A 15,293-nucleotide genomic window follows, 5' to 3' on the forward strand; every position below is an offset into this window, starting at 1 on the left:
CGGGGGGCCGGTCCAGGAGCCAGTCCGGGGTCGGGGGGGCCGGGGCCGCGGGGCCGGGAGCCGGTCCGGGGTCGCCGGTCCGGGGTCGCGGGGCCGGGCCGCCGGGGGGTGCGCCGGGCTGCCAGGGGCCGGCAGTGCTGGGCGGGCCGGGGGTGGTCGGCCGGGGCCGGCACCCCAGGGCCCGAGCCAACCCGGGCTGGAGCCGCCGGGGGGCCAGCCTGGGCCGCGCCTCCTCCCCCCACACTCCCCCTTACCTGCTTCAGGCTTCCAGCGAATTAAATGTTCGCGGGAAGCAGGGGAGGGGGCGGAGACTTTGGGGAGGGGGCGGAGTTGGGGCGTGGGCGGGGCTGGGGGCGGGGCCGGGGCCCCGTGGAGTGTCCTCCATTTGGAGGCACAAAATATGGTAACCCTACAAGTATCATCATAAATGTTAATATTCCTTTTTTGATCTTTGAATTTAAAACTATAGCAATAGACAAGACTTGTTTGCTTCATCACAAGCCCTGAGCAAACATCTACCCTTTTACCTCTAACAATGCAGACTTGCATTTCAAAGCTCTATTCATTTACATATCTTCCTAACCAGTTTCTACAGTTCACCCATGGGTCAGGTCAGTCTGAGTTAATTAACTCTTTCTGGCCCTGTCACCTTTCAATTAAATACTATTTTACACTCATAACGTCACAGCCAGATCCTCAGACTTGGTCTTGTAACCATATGGTGCTTCATTGACTTCAATGGAGTAATGCTGATTGACACTAGCTGAGTATCTGGCCTATTGTATTTACAGGCTTCAAAGCGAGTTCCGTGTAGTCTTCAGACAGTGGAGGGGAAGCTCCCTAGAAGGCATCTGTGTAGTACCCTAATGACATCTATAAGACCACCATTATCTTTTTTTCAGATACATTCAAGCTTACCTGGGCTCTGTGTTTTTAAGTAGGAGTTCAAAAAAGAGACCAAGAAACTTCACTGGCAGTTGCTTATACCCGAGGTAGCTTTGGCACATAGTCAGTATTTGAAATCAAGTAGCTGTTTGAAATCTAAACAATTCTCTCTGATGTGGAATGATTTTACCATGGGGCTCCCCAAGAACAGCAAAAAGCTTGGTAACCCAACTGCAGACCCTGTTGTGGTCAATTTCACAGGCAATTCCAGTTTGGGTGGGAGTGGGGAGTCTTCTAATGCAGTGGTTCTCAACTACCAGTACGCGTACCTCTAGGGGTATGCAGAGGTCTTCCACAGAGTACATCAACTCATCTAGATGTTTGCCTAGTTTTACAACAGTCTACATAAAAAGCACTAGCAAAGCCAGTACAAATTAAAATTTCATACAGACAATGACTTGTTCATACTGCTCTCTATATTATGCACTGAAATATAAGTACAATATTTATATTCTAATTGATTTATTTTATAATTATATGGTAAAAATTAGAAAGCAAGCAATTCTTCAGCTATAGTGTGCTGTGACAATTTTGTATTTTTATGTCTGATTTTGTAAGCTTGGGGGTATGCAAGACAAATCAGACTCCTGCAAGGGGTACAGTAGTCTGGAAAGGTTGAGAGCCACTGTTCTAATGGTGCACAGATGGACCTGAGTGTGCTGTAATTGACACTGATAAAAAGTTATGGTTTGTATATCCAGTATCCATCTGACCCATTAACCGAAATTATGTTCTTTCTCTTGATATGTGGCTTTTAAAAGAGTTTTGAAAAGCTTTAAAGTTATCTTTAACTTTTAGATGTGATATGATTCAAAAGTACCTTGATAAACTTCATACCTCAGTTCCTCATCTGTGAAATGGGGATAATACTTTCCTGCTTCATACGAATGTTGTGTGGATAAGGCACTCAGATCCATTGATGGGAACATAAGAAAGGCCATACTAGGTCAGACTAAAGGTCCATCTAGGTCTATCCTGTCTTCCGACAGTGACCAATGCCAGGTGCCCCAGAGGGAACAAACAGAACAGATAATCATAAAGTGATCCATCCCCTGTCGCCCATTCTCAGCTTCTGGCAAACAGCGGCTAGGGATACCATCCTTGCCCATCTTGGCTAATAGCCATTGATGAACCTATCCTCCATGAATTTATCTAGTTCTTTTTTGAACCCTGTTATATTCTTGGCCTTCACAACATCCTCTGGCAAAGAGTTCCACAGGTTGACTGTGCGTTGTGTGAAAAAATATTTCCTTTTGTTTGTTTTAAATCTGCTGCCTATTAATTTCATTTGGTGACCCCTAGTTCTTGTGTTATGAGAAGGAGTAAATAACACTTCCTTATTCACTTTCTCCACACCAGGCATGATTTTATAGACCTCTATCATCTCCCCCCTTAGTCATCTCTTTTCCAAGCTGAAAAGTCCCAGTCTTATTAATCTCTCCTCATACAGCAGTCACTCCATACCCCTAATCATTTTTGTTGCCCTTTTCTGAACCTTTTCCAACTCCGATATATCTTTTTTGAGATGGGGCGAGCACATCAGACCACCAGATGGGGACTGCTATAGTATTTGTGTGCTAGGCAGGCAATGTATAATTTCATTATGACTGTGCCTAAAAAAACTGGGCCTTAATTCTGATCTCACTTACATTGTTCATCTGATGTCAGGAATAGCAGTGTCTTGAGTGACAGTTAAAAAAAAAATTCACCACAAATATATATAAACACACAACAGAGCAATTTTGATTAGTTTACAACCATTCACTCACACCAGTTCAAACTCCAAGTGATAAAAGCACTGGAAGAGATTCTGAGCTCTTTAAGACTGGTGCAAATAAGAAGTAACTGGTGTAAATCAGGAGTAAATGCACTTACAGCAATGAAGTTTCATTGCTGCAAAGCCTGTCTGAGATCAGAATCGGGCACGTTGGCTTAAATTATAATTTGCAGAGAACAAAGTCTCTTACATGGGTCTTATAGCTCAAAAATATTTACACTTAAAATAATTCTCTAGGAATAGCACGTTGGCTGGTGTTGCCAGAAGCCTCTGATGTAGGATCTATCCAAATTTATCTCTCTAACATTCTGGTCCTTCCTGTACAATTGTCTAAAAGTAAATTATTGCAGTGCATAATTCCCAGCATTGTGGAATCCTGTGATAGACGCCATATGTGCAATTATACCTACATATAAGAGGGTTGAGTTAAAAGTGCCAGCCAGACATTTAATGTTATTTGAGCAGCTGTTATCAGAGATAGAGGACTACAGAACCAACATAGCAAGCTTCAACTATAGAGTCCCAGCAGCCATGTGCCAGAAGAGCGTATGCTTGTCATTCCAGAACGATCAGTTCCTTGCCTCTGGAACCATTCTGAGCACCACGCTGATAGCCGCTGGGTTTCCCACAGGTTCTCAGTATGTAGCATCAGGAGGTCCTAATGGCATGACTAAGCAGTAAGGCACTGCTAGATTGTGCTGTATTGTTACAGTGTGGATACAAGGCTTGAGGGCCTTCAACCACCCGAGAAATTGGATTATGGGAGGATGCACATCCCAGAGCGCCTGACAGTATTCATAGAATAAACTATATTGTAAAGAGATTAAAAACAAGAGGCAGAGACATTTAAAATGACTTCAAACTCTGTGTTTGGATACTTGGGCTGGTGGTGTTAACCCCGGTGATAGATCTATCATAATTGTACAGCTATGGCTATCCATGACCATCCTGCTTGCTGGAGTTTGCAGGGGCTGTTTATTACAATAATATGCTAATGTAGCACTTTTTCATCTGAGGATCGCCACACTCCTTGAAAAGATTCAAAAATATCATTGTTCCCATTTTACAAATGAGAAAACTAAAACATGGAGAGGTTAAGGCTCACATTCAGCAAAACACTGAAGCACGTGCTTAACTTTAAGCTCAGGGGCAGTCCACTGACTGCAAGGAAACTACTCAGAAGTCAATTAAGTGTTTAAAGTCAATGCTGAAATGTGGCCTAAGTGATTTTCCCAGGATAATACAGCAAGTCAGTGACCAAATCCGGGTGTCTGACAGTGAAACCCCTCTAATTTATTATACCATGAATAGAGATACAGTACAGCTTTGATTTTATGAACACCAGTCTTACAAATGGCCAATTGTACAAACCAATTTCCTGCCCAGGGGGTGCGGGGAAGAGAGGGGAGAAATCACATACCAAAAGTGATGTTGATGGAGAACAAATCAACATCCTGTCACATTCCGATGCCTTCGATGCATTGGAAATCACTTTGCGGTGATTTGAAGAACAAGAAGAAAGCCATGTAGGCCTCCATACTTCCGCTTATGCACCATATCTACCGTCATTCTGAGACTTTTGATTTTATGAGCTTCTCAATCCCTCATTCATTTGTAAAATAGGTGTTCTGCTGTAAATGGTATTTTTATTTGAAAATAACGTGAGTACTGCAGTAAATGCATTCTGTCCAGAAACAGCTAAAGGAGTCTTATACATCACTTCCTGCAAAAAAAGTTAGGGAGTAAACATCATAATCAGCCAGAAAAAGATGTGCTCTGGTAGGTCTTGGGTGTCTTGTAAAGTATGTCTACACAGCAAATTAATTAATTAATAAATGGTTTAAATAAAAAGAAAAAGTGTGATCTTAACTCAGGTTAGCTAACCCATATTAAAATAGCAGCGAAGACACTGAGTTTAACTTGGATTAGCAGTGCAAATTCAACCCCAGGCTCCCATATAGGCGTTAACTTGAGCTGCTAACCTGAGTTAAAAGCAAAGTTGCTGTGTCTTCAGTGCGATTTTGGCAAGTTAGGTAACCTGGGTTAAGAACAGGTCTTTTTTTGTAGTGTAGACATACCTGTAGAGACACGAGGTCAAAAGCAGACTGCCTGCAAAGCACACCAGTAACCTACTAATATGCATCCTATCTTATTGTTACTTTATGGCTTGCTCAGAGTGGTCTGTTTTGAGGAGTTTATGCAGCTAGCTCTTGATTGATTCCCTTGTCCTCATCTTAGGCTACCCCTATCCTGCAAGCGGAGGTGTAATTTGCAGTTTGTTTGACAGACCTGGGCTAGCTTTAAAAATAACAGCCAGGAGGTCCAGCCCCCCGGGTACATACTTGCATTGCTAGCATGCACTGCAGCCTGCACCACCATGTCCTTGCTGCTATTTTTAGCATGCTAGTCAGATTAAAGCTAGCGCAGGTACATCTACATGAGCAGCACTCCTCACCCCTGCCTGCAATGGAGAAATAACCTTAGTGTAGCAATTACACACTAAGGAACAGAGATAGGGTTGCTAACTTTCTGATCGCAGAAAACCGAACACCTTTGTCTCACCTCCTTCCCTGCCCCTTCCCCGAGGCCCCACCACACCCTGCCTTCACTCACTCCATCCCCCCTCCCTCAGTTGCTTGCTCTCCCTCACCCTTGCTTACTCGCTCATATTCACTGCTGGCTGGGGCAGGGGAGTGGGGTGCGGGGGGGGGTGAGGGCTTCAGCTGGGGGCGTGGGCTCAGTGTGGGGCCAGAAATGAGAGGTTCAGGGTGCAGGAGAGGGTTCCAGGCTGGCATAGGGGGTTGGGGTGTGGGGATGAAGACTCCGGCTGGGGGTGCAGGCTCTGGAGTGGTGCTGGGGATGAGAGGTTTGGGGTCCAGGAGGGGGCTCTGGGCTGGAGGGTGGGGCCGAGGGGTTTAGAGTGTGAGAGGGGGCTCAGGACTGGGGCAGGGGGCTGGGGTATGGGAGGGGGGGCGGGCTCCAGGAGGAAGTTTGGGTGCGTGAGGGTGCTCAGGGCTGGGCAGGGGTTTGGAGTGCAGGAGGAGGTGCAGGATGCGGGCTCTGGGAGGGAGTTTGGGTGCGGGAGGGCGCTCAGGGCTGGGACGGGGGATTGGGGCACGGGAAGAGGTTCGTGGTGTGCTTACCTCAGGAGGATCCCGGAAGCAGCCAGCATGTCTCTGCAGCTCCTAGGTACAGGGGTTGCCAGGAGGGCTCCACAAGCTGCCCCTGCCCACGTTGCTGGTGCTGCCGTGCGCGCCGGCTCCGCAGCTCCCATTGGCTGGGAACTGTGGCCAGTGGGAGCTACAGGAGCGGTGCCTGCAGCCGGGGCCAGTGTGCAGAGACCCCTGGCTGCTCCTGTGCCTAGGAGCCAAAGGGACATGCTGGTTGCTTCCGGGAGCTGTGCGGAGCTGGCTGCTGCACCCAGTCAGACTTTTAGTGGCCCGGTCAGCTGTGTTGACCGGAGCTGCCAAGGTCCCTTTTCAACCTGATGTTCCAGTCGAAAACAGATTCCTGGCAACCCTAAGCAGAGAGTGATTTGGTAACAACAGTGATTCTGCTGCTCCTACCATGCAGCAGGGTGAGGTGGGGCATTTTTAACCTTGTGCTTACAAGGAATGAATTGTTCCCCTTTCCGAATCAGTCTGTATAACACTGCGAGTCGCTGAGCATAAGAAGGAAGATTTAAGCTGCAGGAGGAGCAGTGGGGAAGATGAAATCCAGCCCTCACCCCAAATTCAGGGGTGGAGTATGTGGCTGCCTATGTGCTGGAGTAGCAGTTGGAGCTGCTGTGCAGCAGTGGCATAGTGTGTGGGCCACAGAATCTGTGTAAATATGGATCCTTCCCCAGACCCCCATCACTGTCCTCCATGTTGGCCTGTGCAGGGAGACCCTTTCCGCATCACACAGGGCACAAAGCCACCCCTGCCTGGTTGCTCTGCCTCCAGCAGAGTCCCCAAATGAGGGACTTTAAGCGCTGCGGAGGAACTTGGACTGGGGTTCCACAGCAGTAACTGGGCAAATATATCTCCTGAGAGTTACAAAGCCTATGTTGTGAAGGGAGAAATCAGGATAATGGCTCTAACTGGAGGGAGGAGAAGCAACAGGGGAGGAGTTAGACACTTGAGGACATGAGACCCAAACAATGGAGACAAAGCTGCCATCTCCATGGGAAAGGGAAACAAGCCAGGGATTGTGAGGGAGCTGTCAAAGAGCATTGGTCCTGCCATTTGTGCTGACCTACAGAGAGCCGGCTGCTGTGCTAGTTGAGTGGCTTTGGCTTGTTTTCTTAAATGGCTTTTTGCCAAAGGAAATAAAACGATGCTGATATTTAAGAGAATTGCTGAAAGACTAGTGGAGCAGTATGCAACGTGTGCGGTCGAATTCTTCTGGCACTTGGCATCACTTGGATAATTTCTTGGGGCTGTGGGTGAGAGCCAGAGAGAAAACCTGGACAAAGGCACCTTTTGGATCATTTCATTCTTCCTACCTAACCTCACTCATCTCTGCTCTATGTTGTTTTGGGTCGGTTTACTTGAATCCTTAGCATCTGTGGTGTACTATAGGCTGCGTACTACAGTCTGTCTCACCTGATAGAAAGATACTGGCTGATCACAAGGAAGAAGAAAGAAAAGACTTGCACCTCCCTGAACTGAGCCAAAAACACCATGCGTGATAAAAAAACATCCACAGAAGAGTCAGAAAAGTTGGACGGAAATCTTCAACCAAGTCAACATATACTGTATCTAGGTTGTGAGAGATCAGAAGTCATCAGATGATAATGACATTGCTAAGCACCTAAAGAGTCAGCAGCATCAAGCATTGTCTCTTCTAGCTCAATGCCAAAGTGCATGAATCCTTTCAAAGTGATTGTTCTTGAGATTCAGGTGGGCTGACATGCTTTTGTCAAGCTGTCTGGGTGACTACGCTATATCTAATAACTCTGTCAGTCGACATTTGTCACTATAATGTAGGATACCCCATACAGCTCCATTGCTGTGAATATGCATACACTACATAAACTGCACTATACTACATACACTACACTATACTACATACACTACACTACATACACTACGCCAGGGGTAGGCAACCTATGGCATGCATGCCGAAGGCGGCACGTGAGCTGATTTTCAGTGGCACTCACACTGCCCGGGTCCTGGCCAGTGGTCTAGGGGGCTCTGCATTTTAATTTAATTTTAAATGAAGTTTCTTAAACATTTAAAAAACCTTATTTACTTTACATACAACAATAGATATATTATAGACTTATAGAAAGAGACCTTCTAAAAACGTTAAAATGTATTACTGGCACGCAAAACCTTAAACTAGAGTGAATAAATGAAGACGTGGCACACCACGTTTGAAAGGTTGCCGACCCCTGCACTACTCTATACTACATACACTATTCTACATACACTACACTACATACACTGCACTATACTACATACACTACACTACATACACTACACTATACTACATACACTACAACTTCAACATTAACCTAATGGAAGAAAAAAAACCCCAAAAAAACTAGCAAAATGGAAGCCAATTTAGTCCAGGGAGAATATGAGGTTCAAAACCTTATTTTACAAACACAACCAAATGTTCTTCCTCTGTTACTAACAACAGTTTAGACCACAAAACTGAAATCCTTATTCAGACATAACCAGCTTTTCACTCTTGGTACATTTTCTTTACTTTCTGCACCTTGTCCTGCTTGGGCAATGAATCAAAACTGGTCAGAGGAAGAGGACGATCCTGTGATTAAGCCCCTGAACTGATACTCGGGGAACTTGGGTTCAGTCCCTGGCTCTGTGATAAAATTTCTGTGTGACTTTGCTCCCAGCATTTAATCTCTCTGTGACTCAGTTTCTCATCTGTAAAATGGAGATAATACTACTCCCTTTGTACACCCTTTCTATTTAAGCTGAAAGCTTTTTGGGAAAGAGATTGTGTTTTAATATGTTTGTACAGTACCTAAGACGGTGGGGCCCTGATATTGACTGGGGCAACTAGGCACTGCTGCAATATAACTAAATATCAATGCAGTGGTCTGTCAATCCAGAAAGAGAAAAATGTGTCCATTCTTGGTATGACGGAGGAGGGGAAATCTTACCCCGATACATGTCTCTGTGTAAAGCTCTCAACAGTAAAAAACATGTTCTAAAATATTATGTAAGGGAAGGCCTGGGAGTAGGATAATATTTCTGGAGGTTGAGCAGCTAGTTCTTTTGCAATGAATTGGGACTACGTCTAGACAGTTAATAACTGTGTGAGATTATGAACTCGATGGGTCTGTGGCAGGTTGTGTGAAGGGGTCACTCACTGCAGAATGGTCAGGCAGGGTGTGGCAGGTCTTTTTTTCCCTGACAACCACTCTGGTCCTGCAATGGTTCCCCCTTCTGATACTAAGCACCCCTCCAAGGTCATGTGTTTTATCTCCACTCCTTTCAGTATATATAAAGAGCCCCTGGCTTAGGATGGGCCCCTGGCTTAGGTGAGGAATGTGACATTCCCCAGGGTACAATCTAGACTGTTGAACAGCGGGGGGTGCCTTTTACACTGCTATGCTGTCAGAACATCCATTCCTGGCCTGCTCACACAGCCTTCAGCATGCAAATTCACTCCCGGCTAAACACATGAGCACTCTGACCAGTCACTCATGAACTACATACAGGGTAACACCCGCAAATTCCTAGTCCCAGCCTTGTCCCTGCAGAAATGTGCATCTTGTACTGCTCAGTGCCCTTCTAAACAGTACATGCTCATAGGAAGTCCGTCATTTCATCAAAGAAAAATGATAATGCACAAGCCTTGCTATCTCAAATGGAGTTTCCCCGCACACTTTTATCCAAAGACACTGGTTAAGATAAAACAATAAGGTAAGTTTGTTAACTACAGAATGATAGATTTTAAGTGATTACAAGAGATGATGCATAACAATCAGGATTGGTTCCAAAAGAAAATAGAGTAAAATGCAAGTTAATACTTAACTTAACAAGCTAAGTGAATTTAAAAGGAAAAAGGTTTGTCTCACCATAAGCATACTGCAGTCTGTACTAGCTGGAGAGCCTTCCAACTAGAACCACCCCTCCCCCATGTCAATGATGCTTTTTTTGTCTTTTGAGTGTTGTAGCTGCTGTGAGTGGAGATGGGAGGAGACAGAGAAGTGAGATGAAGGCCACTGTTTCTCATTCTTATATCCCTCTCTCCACTTTGAGGATTAACCCCAGCTTGTGGACGTGAGAGTTGAACTGGCCCTGTGATGAAATGTAAATTTCTTATTCACATCTTCCCCCAGCTGGAAAATGGCTACTTAAACAAGTGATAGCCCTTTAACACCTGTCTGGGACCAATGTGTCTGTCTCTGAAAAACTGGCTTGTGGGTGTTACCCAGAATTACAGCACATTTCAGTAACAGTCATACAGTAGACTCTTGTAACTTCAGATATAGTGTTGCTACACATATTCCATAATGATAATGATATTCAGCAGATTATGACAATTCACATGATACATCACAAGGTATAATTTGTACACAATGTATCATAGTCTTGTAAAACTGGTAAACATAATAGTACAGAACCTTCACAAGGGGGCTCTGGGTCTCCCCCCTGAAATGAGGCCTCGGGATCTTGACCTCCCCTAGACTCCTCATATCATGGTCAGCTTCTGACTTCAGTAACCCCTCCAGGTTAGTTGGGGAACCCAGGCCCCACCCTCTCTTCTGGGCTATGATCCAGGGCCCTGTGTAAGCAGCTAAGACTTTCACCAACAAAGTGCTCTACTGCTGCCTCCCTGGATCATTTCCAACCAGACCCCTCTTCCCCAACAGATAAAGTACCTGGAATTAAAGGTAAAGTCTCAGATCTTCTGAGACTCACAAATCTTTTCCCCTTGAGTTTGGCATGGTCCCTATAGCCAGGACTCAGGCAGCAGGAGCTCAAAGTGCAGGTGACTTCACCTCCATCTTCTCTCTGCTGCCCCCCTGAATGGGCTGCTCTCCTTTTGAGCTCTTTCTCCAAGCCATGCATGCTTTGTACGTGTGGTGGGGTTGCCTGGGCCCAGAGCAGCTGCTTAACCCCTTCTTTACTGGTGCAGGATTTGTATACCCCGTCACAGGCTGCAAACTCCATTGTGAAGGAGTAGCCTCTTGCTTTTAGTTCCCTGTGGTCTGTTTGCCTCCATGTTGTGTTAGAAATTCAAAAGGCTGATGACAAAAGAACAGCAGTAGAGGATAGTTGACTCTTAAGTACCCAGCCATTAGAAATCTGTTCACTCTAGGCCAGTGGTTCCCAAACTTGGTTCGCGGTTTGTTCAGGATAAGCTCATGGTGGGCCTCAAGACACTGTGTTTACCCAGAGTGTCTGAAGGTACGGCCACTCGCAGCTCCCAGTGGCTGCGGTTCGCCGTTCCTGGCCAATGGGAGCTGCGGGAAGTGGTAGCCCGGCCCACGCTTACAGGGTCAGACCAAAGGTCCATCTAGCCCAGTATCCTGTCTTCCAACGGTGGCCAATGCCAGGTGCTTCAGAGGGAATGAAAATAACAGGTAATCATCCAGTGATCCATCCCCTGTCGCCCATTCCCAGCTTCTGGCAAACAGGCTAGGGATACCATCCCTGCCCATTCTGGCTAATAGCCATTTATGGACCTATCCTCCATGAACTTATTTAGTTCTTTTTTGAACCCTGTTATAGTTTTGGCCTTCACAACACCCTCTGGCAAAGAGTTCCACAGGTCCACTGTACTCTGTGTGAAGAAATGCTACCTTTTGTTAATTTTAAGCCTGGTGCTTATTAATTTCATTTGCTGACCCCTAGTTCTTGTGTTATGGGAAAGAATAAATATTACTCTCTCCTGATATGGAAGCTGTTCCACACCCCTAATAATTTTTGTTGCCTTTTTCCAATTCCAATATATCTTTTGTGAGATGGCGCGACCAGATGTGCATGCAGTATTCAAGATGTGGGCGTACCATGGATTTATATACAGGGAATATATTTTCTGTCTTATTATCTATCCTTTTTCTAATGATTCCCAACATTCTGTTAGCTTTTTTGACTGCCACTGCACATTGAGTGGATGTTTTCAGAGAACTATCCACAGTTCTCCAAGAGCTCTTTCTTAAGTGATAACAGCTAATTTGGAACTCATCATTTTATATGTATAGTTGGGATTATGTTTTCCAGTGTGCATTACTTTGCATTTATCAACATTGAATTTCATCTGCCATTTTGTTGCCCAGTCACCCAGTTTTGTGAGGTCCCCTTGTAACTCTTCGCAGACTTCTTTGGACTTAACTATCCTGAGTAATTTTGAATCATCTCCAAATTTTGCCACCTCACTGTACAGTAAATTATCTGTATAAAAATAAACTTTCTTCATCATGCAGTAAAACCATGGATTAGTTAATAATCAGGACAAGCAAATGCCAGCAAGACTCAGTAGATGAAAAGATATGCAACAAATTCTCCGTTTTGTCTTGTTCAGAACAAACATTTCGTTGACATGGTTCTGTCATTAAGGCCAGGCCACACTCATAGCTGGAAGGCTGTTGGATACAGTGTGTGAGAAGGAAATTGAACAGTGCATGGAAAAAAATGGATGGGAAATTCTTTAATCTGAGTCTTAAGCTGGTGCAATGTACACAATGATCCAGAATATGTGCTTGTGTGACAACAGAAGATGGGACTCTCTATCTTACAGAAACAACTGATACATCAGGAAATGCCTGTACAGCAGAATACTTTAAAGAAGTAGCAGTAAAAGCTATAACAAACTGTGAACAAAAATTCAAGTGTCCATGTGTGTATCTTTGTCATAGACAATGCTGCAAATGTAGCAAAGATGAGAAGAAACCTTGAAGAACATAAGGAAGGGAACCTGAAGCTTATAACATATGGATACAGTGTTCATTTGATGCATCTTTTAGCCAAAGACTTAAGTACAACTCCAGGAATAAAGGAAAATGTTGTTGAAATTGCAAAATACTTCGGTAACAATCACTTTACTTCAGCTTGACTGAAGAGAGCAGGAGGATCCCAACTAATTCTCCCCCAGGACGTACAATGAAATTTAGTGGTTGAGTGCTTTGTGCTATTCATTAAGAACTGACCTATTCTGATGATAATTTGTGAAGAAAATTGTGACAAAATAGACATAGGCGGCGAGTTATATGAGCCCATGGTACCCGTGATCTGCCAATATTCAGGAACATGGGCCCGGCTCCACCAATGTTTGGGCTTATATTTTCAGAGCCGTCCCATCCATAGGATGGAATGGGGCAACCGCTCTGGGCCCTGCGCTTTGGGGGGCCCCGCGATTCAGGGGAATGCAGGGTCCAGGGCAGCCTGTGGGGTTAGCAGGGGGCCTGGGGCCGACAGCAGTGAGCGACCTGGCCCCAGCCCACCCTGCTCCGCCCCACCTCTTCCCGCCCCTGCTCCGCCCCCACCCCCACTCCACCCCTTCCCTCAAGCCCCCGCCTCTTCCCACCCCTGTTCTGCCTCCACCCCGCCCCCACTCCACCCATTTCCCCAAGCCCCCTCCCCACCTCTTTCCTGCTTCCGCCCCCTCCCCTGAGCAACGCTGGGAGCCGGTGGAGCAGGGTGGGCTGGGGCTAGGTTGCTCGCTGCTGCTGGTGCCAGGCCCCCCACTAACTCGCCAGGCCACCCTAGACACTGCATCCCCCTGAAGCGCAGGGCCCCCCAAAGTGTGGGACCCCGGGTGGTTGCCCTGGTCCGTCCTATGGATGGGACGGCTCTGCTTGGACCCATTCTGGGCACCACCAAAAATTATACAAACCTGGCACCCATGAAAATAGATGGAACTATCACACTCAAAGTCGTCAACATCAAGATAAAGAGAAATAAAGAAGATATGCTGAATATACTCAAACATTATTTCCATAGCCTTGGACAGACAAGAAGATGACTTCTGCATTGCTGATGCAGTTGAAATTAGGAAAGAACTTCAAGAGACATTGAAGAAAGAAATACCCAACAACAAAGTTAAATTGCAGGCTGTAAAGAAGCGGATTGATCAAGCACTTACGCCCCTTCATTTTCTTGCCAATATTCTCAACCCAAAGTACCAGGGGAAATGCCTAACTGCTGTAGAAGAAGATGCTGCTATGACATGGCATTTAATAATCACCCATCAAACATGCCAACCATAATAAATTTCAGGGCTGGTGGTGAATCATTCAAGTACTATGTGTTTGCTGATGTTTTACAGAAAGTCACACCACTGAACTGTTGGAAATCACTAGCTAAGCAAGCTTTTGACAACAGTAGCCTCAGCTGCAGAAAAAAATATTGGGAATTGAAAAACCAGGAAAACTTGTCTTTCTGTTCCAGTGTCTGAGTAAAAGTTTGAAGGAGAGCCTAAGTAACTTAGTAGTTGTCTCATTTTCATGTGACTTAGGTGAGTAGGAACTTAAGTTCTGGTCACTTTCACTTAGGCATATATGAAAATGTTATTAGGCTGACCTGGAATTCACTGGTTTAGTTCACTGACTACAGTTAGTCCTTCTGTTCCTATAATAAATCATCTAGCTGTAAATTTGAAATATGTTTTGAGAAGAGAAGTTTATATATCCATAACATTTAAGGTCATTTTTTAAATAAAAATTTATATGCTGTTTTGTGGGTTTAATTAAATTCCAATTACCATCCTAATGCTGCTTGACACAAATCATGAGCAAAAAGTTAATTATCTAGTAAATAAACAATATATCATTCACCATTTATTAACATACTAAAAATTTACAATTAGTAAGAATCTGATCATATTAAGCTATGTAATTGCTTAAATAAATCTATATAGTTATAGTGTGCCCTCCTATGTAGCAAAAAGATGTACCAAATATAGAGTAGAAGCTCTATTTAGTTGTAAATAAATGTTTTAATGGTTATATCAACCTATGAGAATGCACCTTTCTTAAGAAAATAACTGAAGTACAAATGAAAAAGTTGATTAAAATTGATGATTTAAATCTAGGCTTTCCACTTGGTCATTTAAATCATGATTTAAATTGCTCATTTAAGTAAGTCCACCTGGTCCTCAGTTGTTCCAAAGTCCTGGTTAGGAACATGGAGGGGATGTTCCTAGGCACTGCTTTAGTAAGTGTAACTCAATGTATTCATGTCTGAAGGTCGGTGACATCATAGCAGAATTTTCAGAAGTCTTCAGCCTCCATTACTAGCTTCAAGCATTCAGGAGTGACCTTTCAGTGTTCTCTGCACACCATCCATCCATCCACACATCCATCTCCTTGCTAGTCACCCTGTACTATGATGACCCTCCACCATGCCTTCCATGATAACTTTCTCAAAGTTATTTCCGAGGTTATTTCCATCTCTATGACTAATGTGACCAAAGGCCATAATTTTGCATCTGTTGATTTCCACTATCCAGGTCTGTTTCTCTCCAGTGACATTTCTCACATAGGCATACATCCTTTTTTTCCATACAGGAGATATGCAAGAGTGTTTGCCAGCACCACACTTCAAAAGCTTCAGTTTTCTTCTTTTCAGCAGCATTAACTTCTCACTATTCACATCCATAAATGGCT

This window comes from Trachemys scripta, chromosome 2 (assembly GCF_013100865.1).
Source record: "Trachemys scripta elegans isolate TJP31775 chromosome 2, CAS_Tse_1.0, whole genome shotgun sequence".
Classification (NCBI taxonomy): domain Eukaryota; kingdom Metazoa; phylum Chordata; order Testudines; family Emydidae; genus Trachemys; species Trachemys scripta.